Source organism: Brassica napus, chromosome C9, assembly GCF_020379485.1.
Source record: "Brassica napus cultivar Da-Ae chromosome C9, Da-Ae, whole genome shotgun sequence".
In the NCBI taxonomy this organism is placed as follows: Eukaryota; Viridiplantae; Streptophyta; class Magnoliopsida; order Brassicales; family Brassicaceae; genus Brassica; species Brassica napus.
This window is the reverse complement of record NC_063452.1, coordinates 38,311,472-38,324,297: the sequence shown is the minus strand read 5'-3', so window position 1 is coordinate 38,324,297 and position 12,826 is coordinate 38,311,472. Positions and strand designations below refer to the sequence as shown.

The window sequence follows — 12,826 nt, the reverse complement described above, 5'->3', positions numbered from 1 at the left end:
AGCTCAAAAGAGGTGTAAAGGTGATCATTGGACGAGCAGAGCGTTGGGAGCGACCCTCCCAGAGAGACACCGTCAAGTCGCTCTGACATGCCTCATGAGAGCGACCTTACCAGAGCGACGCGGAGAAGTCGCTCGCGTTTTCATCGCTCAGAGGCACGAGAGCGACCTTACCAGAGCGACGCGGAGAAGTCGCTCGCGTTTTCATCGCTCGGAGGCACGAGAGCGACCTTACCAGAGCGACGCGGAGAAGTTGCTCGCGTTTTCATCGCTCGGAGACACGAGAGCGACCCGGAGCGACGTCTCGCAGCGACCCCTCCAGGTCGCTCCCGAAGCCTGGAGCGACCTCTCGGAGCGACTACTGGAGGTCGTTGCGCGCCTTTTGTTTGCTCGACTTCATGTTTACTCAAGGGCCTTTTGGTCATTTCATTATGCACGTTTTTACTTTCTAAACCTAAGTTTAAGTACTTTTTGTAAGCGAAGGAGGCAGATTATCTTTGATCTTAAGAAAAAACCACCAAAAACCTTTGGAAAGTTCCTCTCTTGATTGAATTGATCATTTTGTTATTGCAATTCTGTTGTTATTGTATCTATTATATGTATTTCTCTACATGATTAATCTGAAATTCAATATGGGTTTAAGGGGAATCATGAAGAGTAGTGAGTAATCCATTCTTGAATTCATGGGTTAGGGAGATTAAGAGTGACTACGCTAGATCTAGGATGTTATAGTGTAGATTCTTCTTATTCCTTGCTAGTATAGTATTCATAATGCATCTTCGGAGCTGGCCTCTCAAAAGTTGATCTTTAGGCATTTCCCACCCACAAGGTGTTTGATGAAATGCCTGAGACAACTCTCCTAAGCTTTTAACATACTTTACCAAAGACATTTGTTGTTAAAGGTGTTAAGATAGCCAATAGACTTGTTAGTAATGATTGCTTTCATATTATTCAATCAAAGACATTTGATGTTTGAAATATGTTAGTAAATGAACATTCATCTAAACATTAGAGTTTGTTTAAGATTGTGTCTAAACTTAAGGTTGATAGTTTTATTGATCATTTGCCATCCTTAGTTCGAAACTTGATCACCCAAGGTCTAATTCCTATATCCATGAGTTCTCTTTTATCATAACCAAAGAAAATCACTTCTTTTATTGTTTTATTGTTCTGTTATTGCATTCTATTATTAGTAGTAATTTAAAACCATTCAAATTATCGGTTGCACTTAGATTAAGTACGTACTTGCATTCTCGGTGCTTTAAATCCCTTAGAATTGGTTCGACAATCTTTTATACTACATCATTTGTCTTAGGAGCCTTGAAAACTCCTAACATCAAATTGGCGCCGTTGCCAAATTTTGAGTAGATTTGAACATTGAGATTTAGTCAGTTGCTTGAGACTAAGTTATTTTTATTTTCTTTTGTTATTGATTCTCCTTCTTCACCTCCATTTAATTTACATGTGTATGAACTTGAAGAGCAGGGGTCCATCAAACCTAGTTCCAAGAGCTGCAGACATCAGAGCTTTAGAGAGAGTGTGTGCTAGAAAGAGAAGAGAAGAAGAGCAACAGGCTCACTTGCAAAGATTGGATACTGATATGGGAGACATACCTCAAAATGATGCGGACGCCAATGGAGCTAACAACGTTCCACAAAACCAACAGCGAGCAGCTCGACCCATTGGCACTTATGACCGCCCCAACATTCATGGTCATAGATTGGGAATCCGAGCACCAGCTGTAGCAGCCAACAACTTTGAGATCAAATCAGGACTCCTGAACGTGATCGAGAACAACAAGTATCATGGCTTGGCTCTAGAGGACTCATTTGATCACTTGGACAGGTTCGACAGCTACTATGGGTTGTCAAAGACCAATGGTGTGTCCGAAGATGCCTTAAAGCTCAAGCTATTCCCTTTCTCTTTGGGGGATAAGGCACGTCAGTGGGAGAAGTCTCTACCCAGAGACTCTATAACCACCTGGGATGACTGCATGAAAGCATTTTTGGAGAAGTTCTTCTCTACTTCAAGAACTGCTAAGCTGAGAAATGAGATTTCCAGCTTTCAACAGAAGAACTTGGAAGGATTCAGTGAAGCCTGGGAGAGATTCAAGGGCTACCAAGCTCAATGCCCACACCATGGCTTCTCTAAGGAAAGCTTGCTGAACACATTCTACCGGGGTGCTCTTCCTAAGTACAGGGCCAGACTGGATACAGCTAGGAATGGGTTCTTCTTGGGGAGAACTGAGGAAGATGCAGAAGAGCTGGTTGACAATATGGTAAAGAGTGATGCAGTCTACAGTGGAGACCACGACAGAGGCAGTAGATCAGATGAAAAGCAGACGAGGAAGGAGTTGAAAGCTCTACAGGATAAGATAGACATCCTCATTGCTGATAAAGCCACCCAAGAGCAGCTGCACTTTGTTGGTAACCCAAGCCAAGAGACACCACCTGTTGTCCATGAGGTTGAGGGTTTGGAAGGTCAAGAAGAACTGTGTTTTATCAACAACAATGGTAGCTGGTACAAAAAAGAGCCCAACTTTCAGTACAACAACTATTAACAGAAATCCTATTCCAACAACCAACAGAGTGGTTATCAGCCTCGGAACAACAAGCAAGGCAGCTATCAGCCTCAACAAAACCCTCATCCTGGTTTCAACAACAAAGGACACCATTCTTCCCAACAACAAGCTAATCCTTCTACCTCTACTCCTCAAGTCAGCAACACTGATGCCCTACTGAAACAAATCTTGGAGTCTCAGACAACAAGTGAGAAGCATGTTGGCTATGAGTTGAAGAACTTTCGCTCAAAAATTGATGGAAGCTACAATGAGCTCAACAACAAGTTCAGAACCTTGGAGAATCAGTTTGCTGCCATGAACACTCAACAAAATCGCCAACAAGGTTCTTTACCTGGAAAATCTGAGCAAAACCCCAAGGAGACCATGAAAGCTATCACCCTCAGGAGTGGTAAAGAGTTACCTCAGAGAGCTCTCACCAAGGATGCTGAGAAACAAGGTGAGGGGGTTGCCATCAACATAGATGATGAAGTGGTGATTGTTGATGAGAAAATCAATGATGAAATCTTGGAGAAAATTGTGGAAGCCAAAGGTAAAGGAAAGGTTGGGAAAGAGAAGAAAACAGTGAAAGATGGTGAAGTTGTTGCTCCAGCAAATGAAAATTTTTTTGTTCCTCCTCCCTATGAACCCAAACTTCCATTCCCTGGTAGATTCAAGAGGCAGCTGCTAGAGAGGAACAAAGCTTTATTTGAGAAGCAAATGAGTGAAGTTCAAGTCACAATGCCCATCATTGATGCTTTCATGCTGATTCCTCAATATAGCAAGTTCCTGAAAGATGTTGTAGCTACAAAGAAGAAAGAGATGGAGGGCATGATGATTCTCACTCATGAGTGCAGTGCCATCATCCAGAGGCTTGTTGTTCCAAAGAAGCTAGAAGATCCAGGATGCTTCACATTACCTTGTGCTCTTGGACCTATGTTATTTGATAGATGTCTCTGCGATTTGGGAGCTAGTGTCAGCTTGATGCATTTATCTGTTGCTAAGAAGCTTGGTTTCACTCAATACAAAAAGTGTAGACTGTCTCTGGTATTGGCTGATCATTCAGTGAAGTACTCTGTGGGTATCTTGAAGGACCTCCCCGTTATGGTTGGAAACTATGAGATCCCTACAGACTTTGCGGTGCTTGAGATGGGTGAGGAAGCTCAAGATCCCTTAATCCTTGGAAGGCCTTTCTTAGCTACAGCAGGAGCAATTGTTATTGTGAAAGAGGGCAAGATTGATCTCCACTTGGGTAAAGGGCATGTTCTTCACTTTGACATCAAGGAGGTAATGAAGAAACCAACAGTTCAAGGGCAAGTTTTCTACATTGAAGAGATGGACCCCCTTGCTGATGAGCTCCTTGAAGAGTTGTCACTAGAAGACCCTCTACAGCATGCTTTGACGATAGAGAGAGAAGCTGAAGTGATTGAGAACCTGGAGAGTGCTGCCTATGAGATGATGATGGATTCACACAGAGTATTTGGTAGTAAAGATCAGTATGAGGGGCTGCCACAAGTGGTTCATCAAGAAACCTCAGTCATTCAACAAGAGGACACCCAGCAAGACGACTGGAGCGAGCTTAAGGCGCCTAAAGTGGAGCTTAAACCTCTCCCCAATGGTGTAAGGTATGCGTTCCTTGGTCCTAATGAAACTTACCCAGTCATTGTGAGTAGTGAACTTACTGAAACTGAGCTATCTGAACTTTTGAAAACACTTAAGAGATTTAGAAAAGTAATAGGTTACTCTCTTGATGACATCAAAGGAATATCACCCTCTTTGTGTATGCATAGGATACATCTTGAGGATGAATCAATGACTTCTGTCGAGCATCAAAGAAGGTTAACTCCTAACCTGAAGGATGTTGTAAAGAAAGAGATTCTTAAACTCTTAGATGCTGGTGTTATTTACCCTATTTCAGATTCTAAATGGGTATCTCCTGTGCATGTTGTGCCAAAGAAGGGTGGTATAATTGTAATTAAAAATGACAAGGATGAATTGATACCAACAAGAACAGTCACTGGTCATAGAATGTGTATTGATTACCGAAAACTGAACTCTGCATCTAGAAAAGATCATTTTCCACTTCTATTTATTGATCAGATGCTTGAGAGACTTGCAAACCATCCATTCTATTGCTTTCTTGATGGATATTCAGGATTCTTCCAGATCCCCATACATCCCAATGATCAAGAGAAAACGACATTCACATGTCCTTATGGTACCTTCGCATATCGAAGAATGCCATTTGGTCTATGTAATGCTCCAGCCACCTTTCAAAGATGCATGATGTCAATTTTCTCTGATCTAATTGAGGATGTTGTGGAGGTGTTTATGGATGATTTCTCTGTCTACGGATCTTCATTTTCTGCTTGTTTGTCAAATTTGTGCAGGGTCCTACAGAGATGTGAAGATACCAACTTTGTGCTGAAGTGGGAGAAGTGTCACTTCATGATTAAGGAAGGGATTGTGCTGGGACACAAGATTTCAGAGAAGGGGATTGAGGTGGATAAGGCCAAAATCGATGTTATGGTTGGTTTGCCCCCACCAAAGACAGTGAAAGACATCCGAAGTTTTCTTGGTCATGCTGGGTTCTACAGAAGATTCATCAAGGACTTCTCCATGATCACTAGACCATTAACCAGGCTGCTGTGCAAGGAAGCCACTTTCAGCTTTGATGTGGAATGTCTACAAGCCTTCAAGAAACTGAAAGGTGAACTCATCAATGCTCCGATTGTCCAGCCACCTGATTGGGATCTCCCCGTTGAGATCATGTGTGATGCTAGTGACTATGCTGTGGGGGCTGTTTTGGGGCAGAAGAAAGATGGCAAGACCCATGTGATCTACTACGCGAGCCAAACCCTGAATGATGCTCATATGAGATATGCCACAACAGAGAAGGAGATGCTAGCCATTGTATTTGCCTTTGAGAAGTTGAGAAGCTACTTGGTGGGATCTAAAGTCATTGTCTACACAGATCATGCTGCGCTGAGACACCTTTTGGCAAAGAAGGATGCAAAACCCAGGCTCTTGAGATGAATTCTTTTGCTTCAAGAGTTTGATTTAGAGATCAAGGACAAGCCAGGAGTTGAGAATGGTGTAGCTGATCACTTGTCCAGGCTGAGAGTGGAGTGTGGCATTCCTATTGACGAAGGACTTCCTGAGGAACAGATCATGGCTGTTTGAGCAGTGATGGCAGTTTGTGAGACTGGTAGGAAGCTTGAAGAAGTCAAGGCAACAGAGGAGAAAGAACCTTGGTATGCTGATTTGGTAAATTACCTAGCCACAGGAAAAGAACCTTTGAATCTTGTGGGCTATGCCAAGAAGAAGTTCTACAGGGATGTGAAGAGATACTACTGGGATGAGCCCTACCTCTACATTATCTGCAAGGATCAACTTTATAGGAGAGTGGTTGCTAATGAGGAGATTGATGGGATCCTTACACAGTGTCATGGATCATCCTATGGAGGCCACTTTGCTACCTTCAAGACTGTTGCGAAGGTGCTACAAGCTGGATTCTGGTGGCCATATATGTTTAAGGATACACGGGACTTTGTTTCAAAGTGTGATTCATGCCAAAGGAGAGGGAACATCACAAAAAGGAATGAGATACCTCAAAATCCAATCCTTGAAGTTGAAGTGTTTGATGTATGGGGTATAGACTTCATGGGGCCATTTCCATCATCTTTTGGCAACAAATACATCCTTGTAGCCGTTGACTATGTCTCCAAATGGGTGGAAGCTATTGCAAGTCCCACCAATGATGCTAGAGTTGTAACCAAGATGTTCAGGAGCACCATCTTTCTGAGGTTCGGGGTTCCAAGAGTTGTAATCAGTGATGGAAGATCTCATTTCATCAACAAACTGCTTGAGGGACTTCTCAAGAAGAACGGTGTTAAGCACAAGGTGGCAACTCCTTACCATCCTCAAATAAGTGGTCAAGTTGAGATTTCTAACAGAGAGATCAAGTCCATTTTGGAGAAGATTGTGGGGATTACAAGGAAGGATTGGTCAATTAAGCTTGATGATGCGCTTTGGGCTTATAGGACAGCTTACAAGACACCTCTGGGGACCACACCTTTCAACCTAGTGTACGGGAAAGCTTGTCATCTGCCAGTGGAGCTTGAGTACAAGGCACTATGGGCAGTAAAGTTTCTGAACTTTGACATCAAGAATGCCAAGGAGAAAAGGCTTTTTCAACTACATGAGCTTGATGATAAGAATGGATGCTTTTCGCCCCTGTAGTCTACTCCTCACCACCCATTCACCATTTCCTTTCATCCAAAGCAAGGTATTGAGTTTTTAAATTCAAATTCGTAGGTCCATGAACCCTAGAATTTGAAATTCAAAATTTGGTCATTTTCTTGCTAGATTGTGGTAAAATAGACAAGGGAAAGCTTATCTATCAAGTTGGGTTGTTGAATCAATGGTGAAATTGAGTTTAATTTGAACTTTGGCAAAATTGGGGTTCATGGATTTGGGTGTTTTCAAAATTGACCCCAATTGAGTGTGCTAGTGGGTAAGTTAGTATGTTAAGGTGTTGAAAGGTTTGATTAAAGAATTATCTCATTCTATAACCACTTTGATTATTGAATTTTACTTGTCATGTAATTTTCACATTTTTAACAGATTGAGAAGTGTGATTCTTTACTCTTAGCTTGATTGCTTAGTGACTAATGAGTGAAATAGTTGTATTGAGTTAACTTGAGTTTAAATTGCTATTCATTTGTTGAATCTACTCTTGCAATTTTCATTTGCAAAGTTCATCAACTTATCCCTTTCCAAGTTTTGAATTTTTCAGGTACCAATGGTTAAGAAAACTAAGGGAAAGTCGGATGCTGAGAAGCAAGAAGCTGAGAGACAAGAATCTGCATTGAGAGGGAAAGCTTTATCCTCGGAACAGACTGGCTCTGGGACACAGAGGACTTCTCGACAGCAAACCTTGGCTGCAAAGAAGGCAAAAGGGCAAGTGAAGAGGGCAGGAAAAAGTGTAGCAGTTGCCACAGACGAGGAGAGTGGCGATGAAAGTGCGGATGAGCAGGCTCCTACAAAGAGGGCCAAGATGTCAAAAGGGAAGGAGGTTGCCGTTGATAGAGACAGGGCGAAAACTCCATCTGAGGGAGAATTCTATCATCATTTTCTGAATGGGGTGACTTGGACTCCAACCAGATTTACCGACCTTGATTTGCTGAAGGAGTTGGGTCTCGATTCTGATATTGAGGCAATGCTGGGGCACCTGAAGATGCCCAAACTCCTCACCATGGCCTACCCTGTCTACAGGGATGTCTCCTGTCAGTTCTTGTCTTCCCTTGAGGTCACTTACCATTACGCTCCGCACGTGAGGCAAGGATGGGGCAAAATCAGGTTCAAGGTCAATGGGAGAGACTACAACATGAACTTCAAAGACATTGGGAGAGTCATGGGTTTCCAAGACTTGGCAGACTACTCCCTTCCCAAGTGTGAAAACCTCCCCACCCAGCTTTGGAAGTTGATCACTGGAAACAAGCACTCTACCATGGCTGACAAGAACTCACATATCCGGTACCCGTCTGTATGCTACCTCCATAGGATGCTCGTCCATGCATTCTACCCACGGAATCAAGTTGGTAATGTCACCGAGTAAGACATGCGACTGCTCTGCCCGGCAATCTGCCCCTACGCCCCACCTGGAGCGTTGCCCCTTCCAAGCACCGACATCTATGCTACCTTCGGGATGGTCAGCTTCTTCGTGAATCATCTCGAGCACTACAGAGACTGGGCATGGTACACCACTGATTCACACCCAAAGGTTGGGATAGGCGGGATGATCACACCACTGCTCCAATTTCTGAATGTTCCCTTGGGAAAGGACACAGCAGGGCCTAATTTCATCGATGGCACTTACTTGAGGATTGCCACCTATTTCAGTGGGATGTATGAGAAGGACTACGTCTATCACTACTACTTGCAGGGCAAGCCGGTCGAAGTGATTCTTCCAAACCAGAACCTGATGAGCTTAGAGAGACCTGGAGCTATCAGCTTCAACATATCCCAGGAAGACTTTCTTGGAGAACACGGGTCTCTCGGTCCCATTGCTCCACCAAGGAAAAGGAGTATTCCGACGAGACATTACGAACCTCCTAGGGAAGCATCAGTACCCGTCTATGGACCTCCGCGCTACTACTTCAAGCCACATGATGGGGTTCTTCCTCCTGGTGCGCTTCGTGACGCTCATGAGCATATTGGTCGACTTCAGAGATGGAACAAGGCACAAGACAGGACAATAGAAAAGCTGAAGGACAAATGCAAGACGGTGAAGAAGCAAGCAAAGACTTCAGCCAAGTTCATGAAGAAAGTGGCCGATGTCTTGACCAGAGGAGGCATAGCTGGATGTAGCTCAGCGGACTTTGCCTTCGCGAACACATCAGTACCCCAGCCCCCACCTCAGCCTACTAATCTTGGTTTCCCCCTCACTGATAGACAGCTCCAGCGAACATGGAGGAACCCACCCATTCAACCCTCCACCTCAGGAAAAAAGTCTCCATCCCTAGCCAATTCAGATAGTGAGGTTCAGATTGACGAGGTTCAGAGCCAACAATGGTATTGAGACTACAGCTCAGCACCTGGGGGTTACTACACCACGTTCCCACCGGACGACGACGATGCTGGGGCCTCTGCCCCTACTCACTATCCTTGAAGGTACTTCACTATTTCCCCTTGTATATACCATCTCATTTTTGCATATTAGCTTTTTCTTGTGGGTATCTCCCTCTACTTGACAACACAGAGACTGTGTAACTTAAGTTTGGGTAAGGTACCAAGTATTTGATCATGTTTGCTTTGATGAATTTGCATTGAGTCTTGCACACATACCTTTTTGCATAAAAAAAACATATAGATTGCATCACTTGCATTTTTAGGAGAGTCTAGAGCATATAGGTTGCATTCACTTGCATTGGGAGCAATGATTTAAGATGCCTTGTAAAGAACATTATCTCACACTCGAGTAGCTATTGCATCTCTCAAAAAGCCTTGTATGTTTCGAGCCTTGAAAACTCTTCCTGAATCTCATTAGTTGCTGAAACTGAATCTTTGAAGCCAACTACAACCTTATTTGAACTGAACAAACTTAATGCTTCTTGCTTATGGTCCCTTGTGTACTGAGTCATGGATATACACACTTGAGTTGTCACATCCTTTATGCCAATCTTTTTGACAAACTCGAGTGGTACACCACTCCCAAAACCCTTTCCTCCTTTTAAGCTTTCATTGTTTGATGAATGAGGCCTTTTTCGGAAAGTCTTACATGTGCATACTGTTGAGAGTATCGGGAACGAAAAATGCTTGATCTTCATTCTTGCTAGATTAGGCACTCTATTGTCTAGCTATAGGTGGGGGTGAGTATTGTGATTATGATTTGGAAGCATGAAAGGTTCAAAGGAAAAGAATAGACTCTTTGTGTTTAAATGGATAATCTTATTGGAATTAGTAGATAAACATCTAGCTCGAGTTCATGAAAAGTCTTGGCCCCCGAAAAAAAAAAAAAAAAAAAAAGAAGAAAAAGAAAGAAAAGGGGGCTAGCAAAGTTGTTAGGAGCTAAGATTGTTTTGAAGTTGAGGAAAATCCTTTATAGATTTCAAAGAAAAAGAGTTTTATGTGCAAAGTGTTCTTGGGTTCTTTTGGTGAGAGATGTGAGTTGGGTTTGACATTGGGAAGTGATTGTGTAACTTGTATGTTTGGGAAAATGGTAGAACAATAGAGATTGAGTATTGTATGCATGAGTTAGTCCATTTCTTAGATATATTATGTGCAATGTCAAGACTACTTGTTTCGAGAGTAAACACCTTAAAGATCATATATCTTGAACCTCTTGACTCACTTGAATAAAAAGCTTTCTCTTACCCAACCAAATGATTTGGACCAATTGACCATTTGCAAGAATTCACCTGATGTTTTATGCTTAATGAATGTGAGAGTTGGTTGATTTGAATGTGTGGATGCTTGATGATGATTGTAAGGGCAAAAAGAGTTGAGATAGGCCTAGAGAAGCTATAGTATAATAAGAGAGTATGCTCATGTTGGATTTAAATTTTGAATTGAGTGCTAGATGTGTTTCTTTTGGCTATGAGCTCCCACCTTCAAACCTCTCTCCATATGAGTTCTAGAAAGTTCACTTGTGGACAAGTAAAAGAACAAGTTTGGGGGAGTTGATATCTTGCATATTTTCATTGTGTATTCGCTCACCCATGTGCATTTTGATCATAAAGACTAGGATTTAGCCATGTTTAGGTTGCATTTTGCATACATAAGTCTTTATTAGGTATTGGAGTACCGCATGGAGTTCTGAGAGACATTTGGGTGTATTTGGAGCTCAAAAGAGGTGTAAAGGTTATCATTGGACGAGCAGAGTGTTGGGAGCGACCCTCCCGGAGCGACACCGTCAAGTCGCTCTGACATGCCTCACGAGAGCGCCCTTACCAGAGTGACGCGGAGAAGTCGCTCGCGTTTTCATCGCTCGGAGGCATGAGAGCGACCTTACCAGAGCGACGCGGAGAAGTCGCTCGCGTTTTCATCGCTCGCGTTTTCATCGCTCGGAGGCACGAGAGCGATCTTACCAGAGCGATGCGGAGAAGTCGCTCGCATTTTCATCGCTCGGAGACACGAGAGCGACCCGGAGCGACGTCTCGCAGCGACCCCTGCAGGTCGCTCCCGAAGCCTGGAGCGACCTCACGGAGCGCCTACTGGAGGTCACTGCGCGCCTTTTGTTTGCTCGACTTCATGTTTACTCAAGGGTCTTTTGGTCATTTCATTATGCACGTTTTTACTTTCTAAACCTAAGTTTAAGTACTTTTTGTAAGCGAAGGAGGCAGATTATCTTTGATCTTAAGAAAAAACCACCAAAAACCTTTGGAAAGTTCCTCTCTTGATTGAATTGATCATTTTGTTATTGCAATTCTGTTGTTTTCGTATCTATTATTTGTATTTCTCTACATGATTAATCTGAAATCCAATATGGGTTTAAGGGGAATCATGAAGAGTAGTGAATAATCCATTCTTGAATTCATGGGTTAGGGAGATTAAGAGTGATTAAGCTAGATCTAGGATGTTATAGTGTAGATCCTTCTTATTCCTTGCTAGTATAGTATTCATAATGCATCTTCTGAGATGGCCTCTCAAAAGCTGATCTTTAGGCATTTCCCACCCACAAGGTGTTTGATGAAATGCCTGAGACAACTCTCCTAAGCTTTTAACATACTTTACCAAAGACATTTGTTGTTAAAGGTGTTAAGATAGCCAATAGACTTGTTAGTAATGATTGCTTTCATATTATTCAACCAAAGACATTTGATGTTTGAAATATGTTAGTAAATGAACATTCATCTAGACATTAGAGTTTGTTTAAGATTGTTTCTAAGCTTAAGGTTGATAGTTTGATTGATCATTTGCCATCCTTAGTTCGAAACTTGATCACCCAAGGTCTAATTCCTATACCCATGAATTTTCTTTTATCATAACCAAAGAAAGTCACTTCTTTTATTGTTTTATTGTTCTGTTATTGCATTCTATTATTAGTAGTAGTTTAAAACCATCCAAATTATCGGTTGCACTTAGATTAAGTACGTACTTGCATTTTCGGTGCTTTGAATCCCTTAGAATTGGTTCGACAATCTTTTATACTACATCATTTGTCTTAGGAGTCTTGAAAACTCCTAACATCACCGGTGTACAAGTGAACTGGTGTACATGTAATCCTTATACATGTGGATATTAAAATTTGTGTGTACATGGTATGGTGTACATGTGATTTCATAAAAAAACAATGTACATATGGATATCGAAGAATATGTGTACACATGTTGATATTTTATTGATGTACACAAGTTTACAATTTAGTAATTGTTAGTATGACATGTAATAGATAATATAATATAAATCCTTTGATATGAAACATTTCTTAACATTTTTTAATGTGTCACTTTTTCCATTTCACATATATTATACTCTTGATTTTTAGCATTCAAACTGATAATATATAATCATATATGACACCATTGTAACCCATTCATGTATTTTTAAAAGCTTTTATTTGCTATTATATTTATTTTTATTAAAATTATCTTTTAATTTTGACCAAAAAAACATTTGGTGGAGAAACAAAATAAATCAAACTGCAGGGATTTGTGTTGCAAAATCAGAAATTTTTCTGGTTTAGATTGCACAATTAAAAGTTTCTGGGAAAATTCGTGAAGAAATTTGAACAGATATGAACTTGAAGACAAAATGAGAATAAAAAAA

The 12,826-nt window shown here is 41.7% G+C and overlaps 1 non-coding gene across 1 annotated transcript; it reads right to left on the bottom strand.

Moving 5' to 3' along the window:
- Window positions 1-2,035: 2,035 nt before the first annotated feature.
- LOC125593524 lies at window positions 2,036-2,142 on the bottom strand. Its single transcript, XR_007329428.1, has one exon. It is a non-coding gene; the product is annotated as a small nucleolar RNA R71 (small nucleolar RNA).
- Between the last annotated feature and the right edge of the window lie 10,684 nt (window positions 2,143-12,826).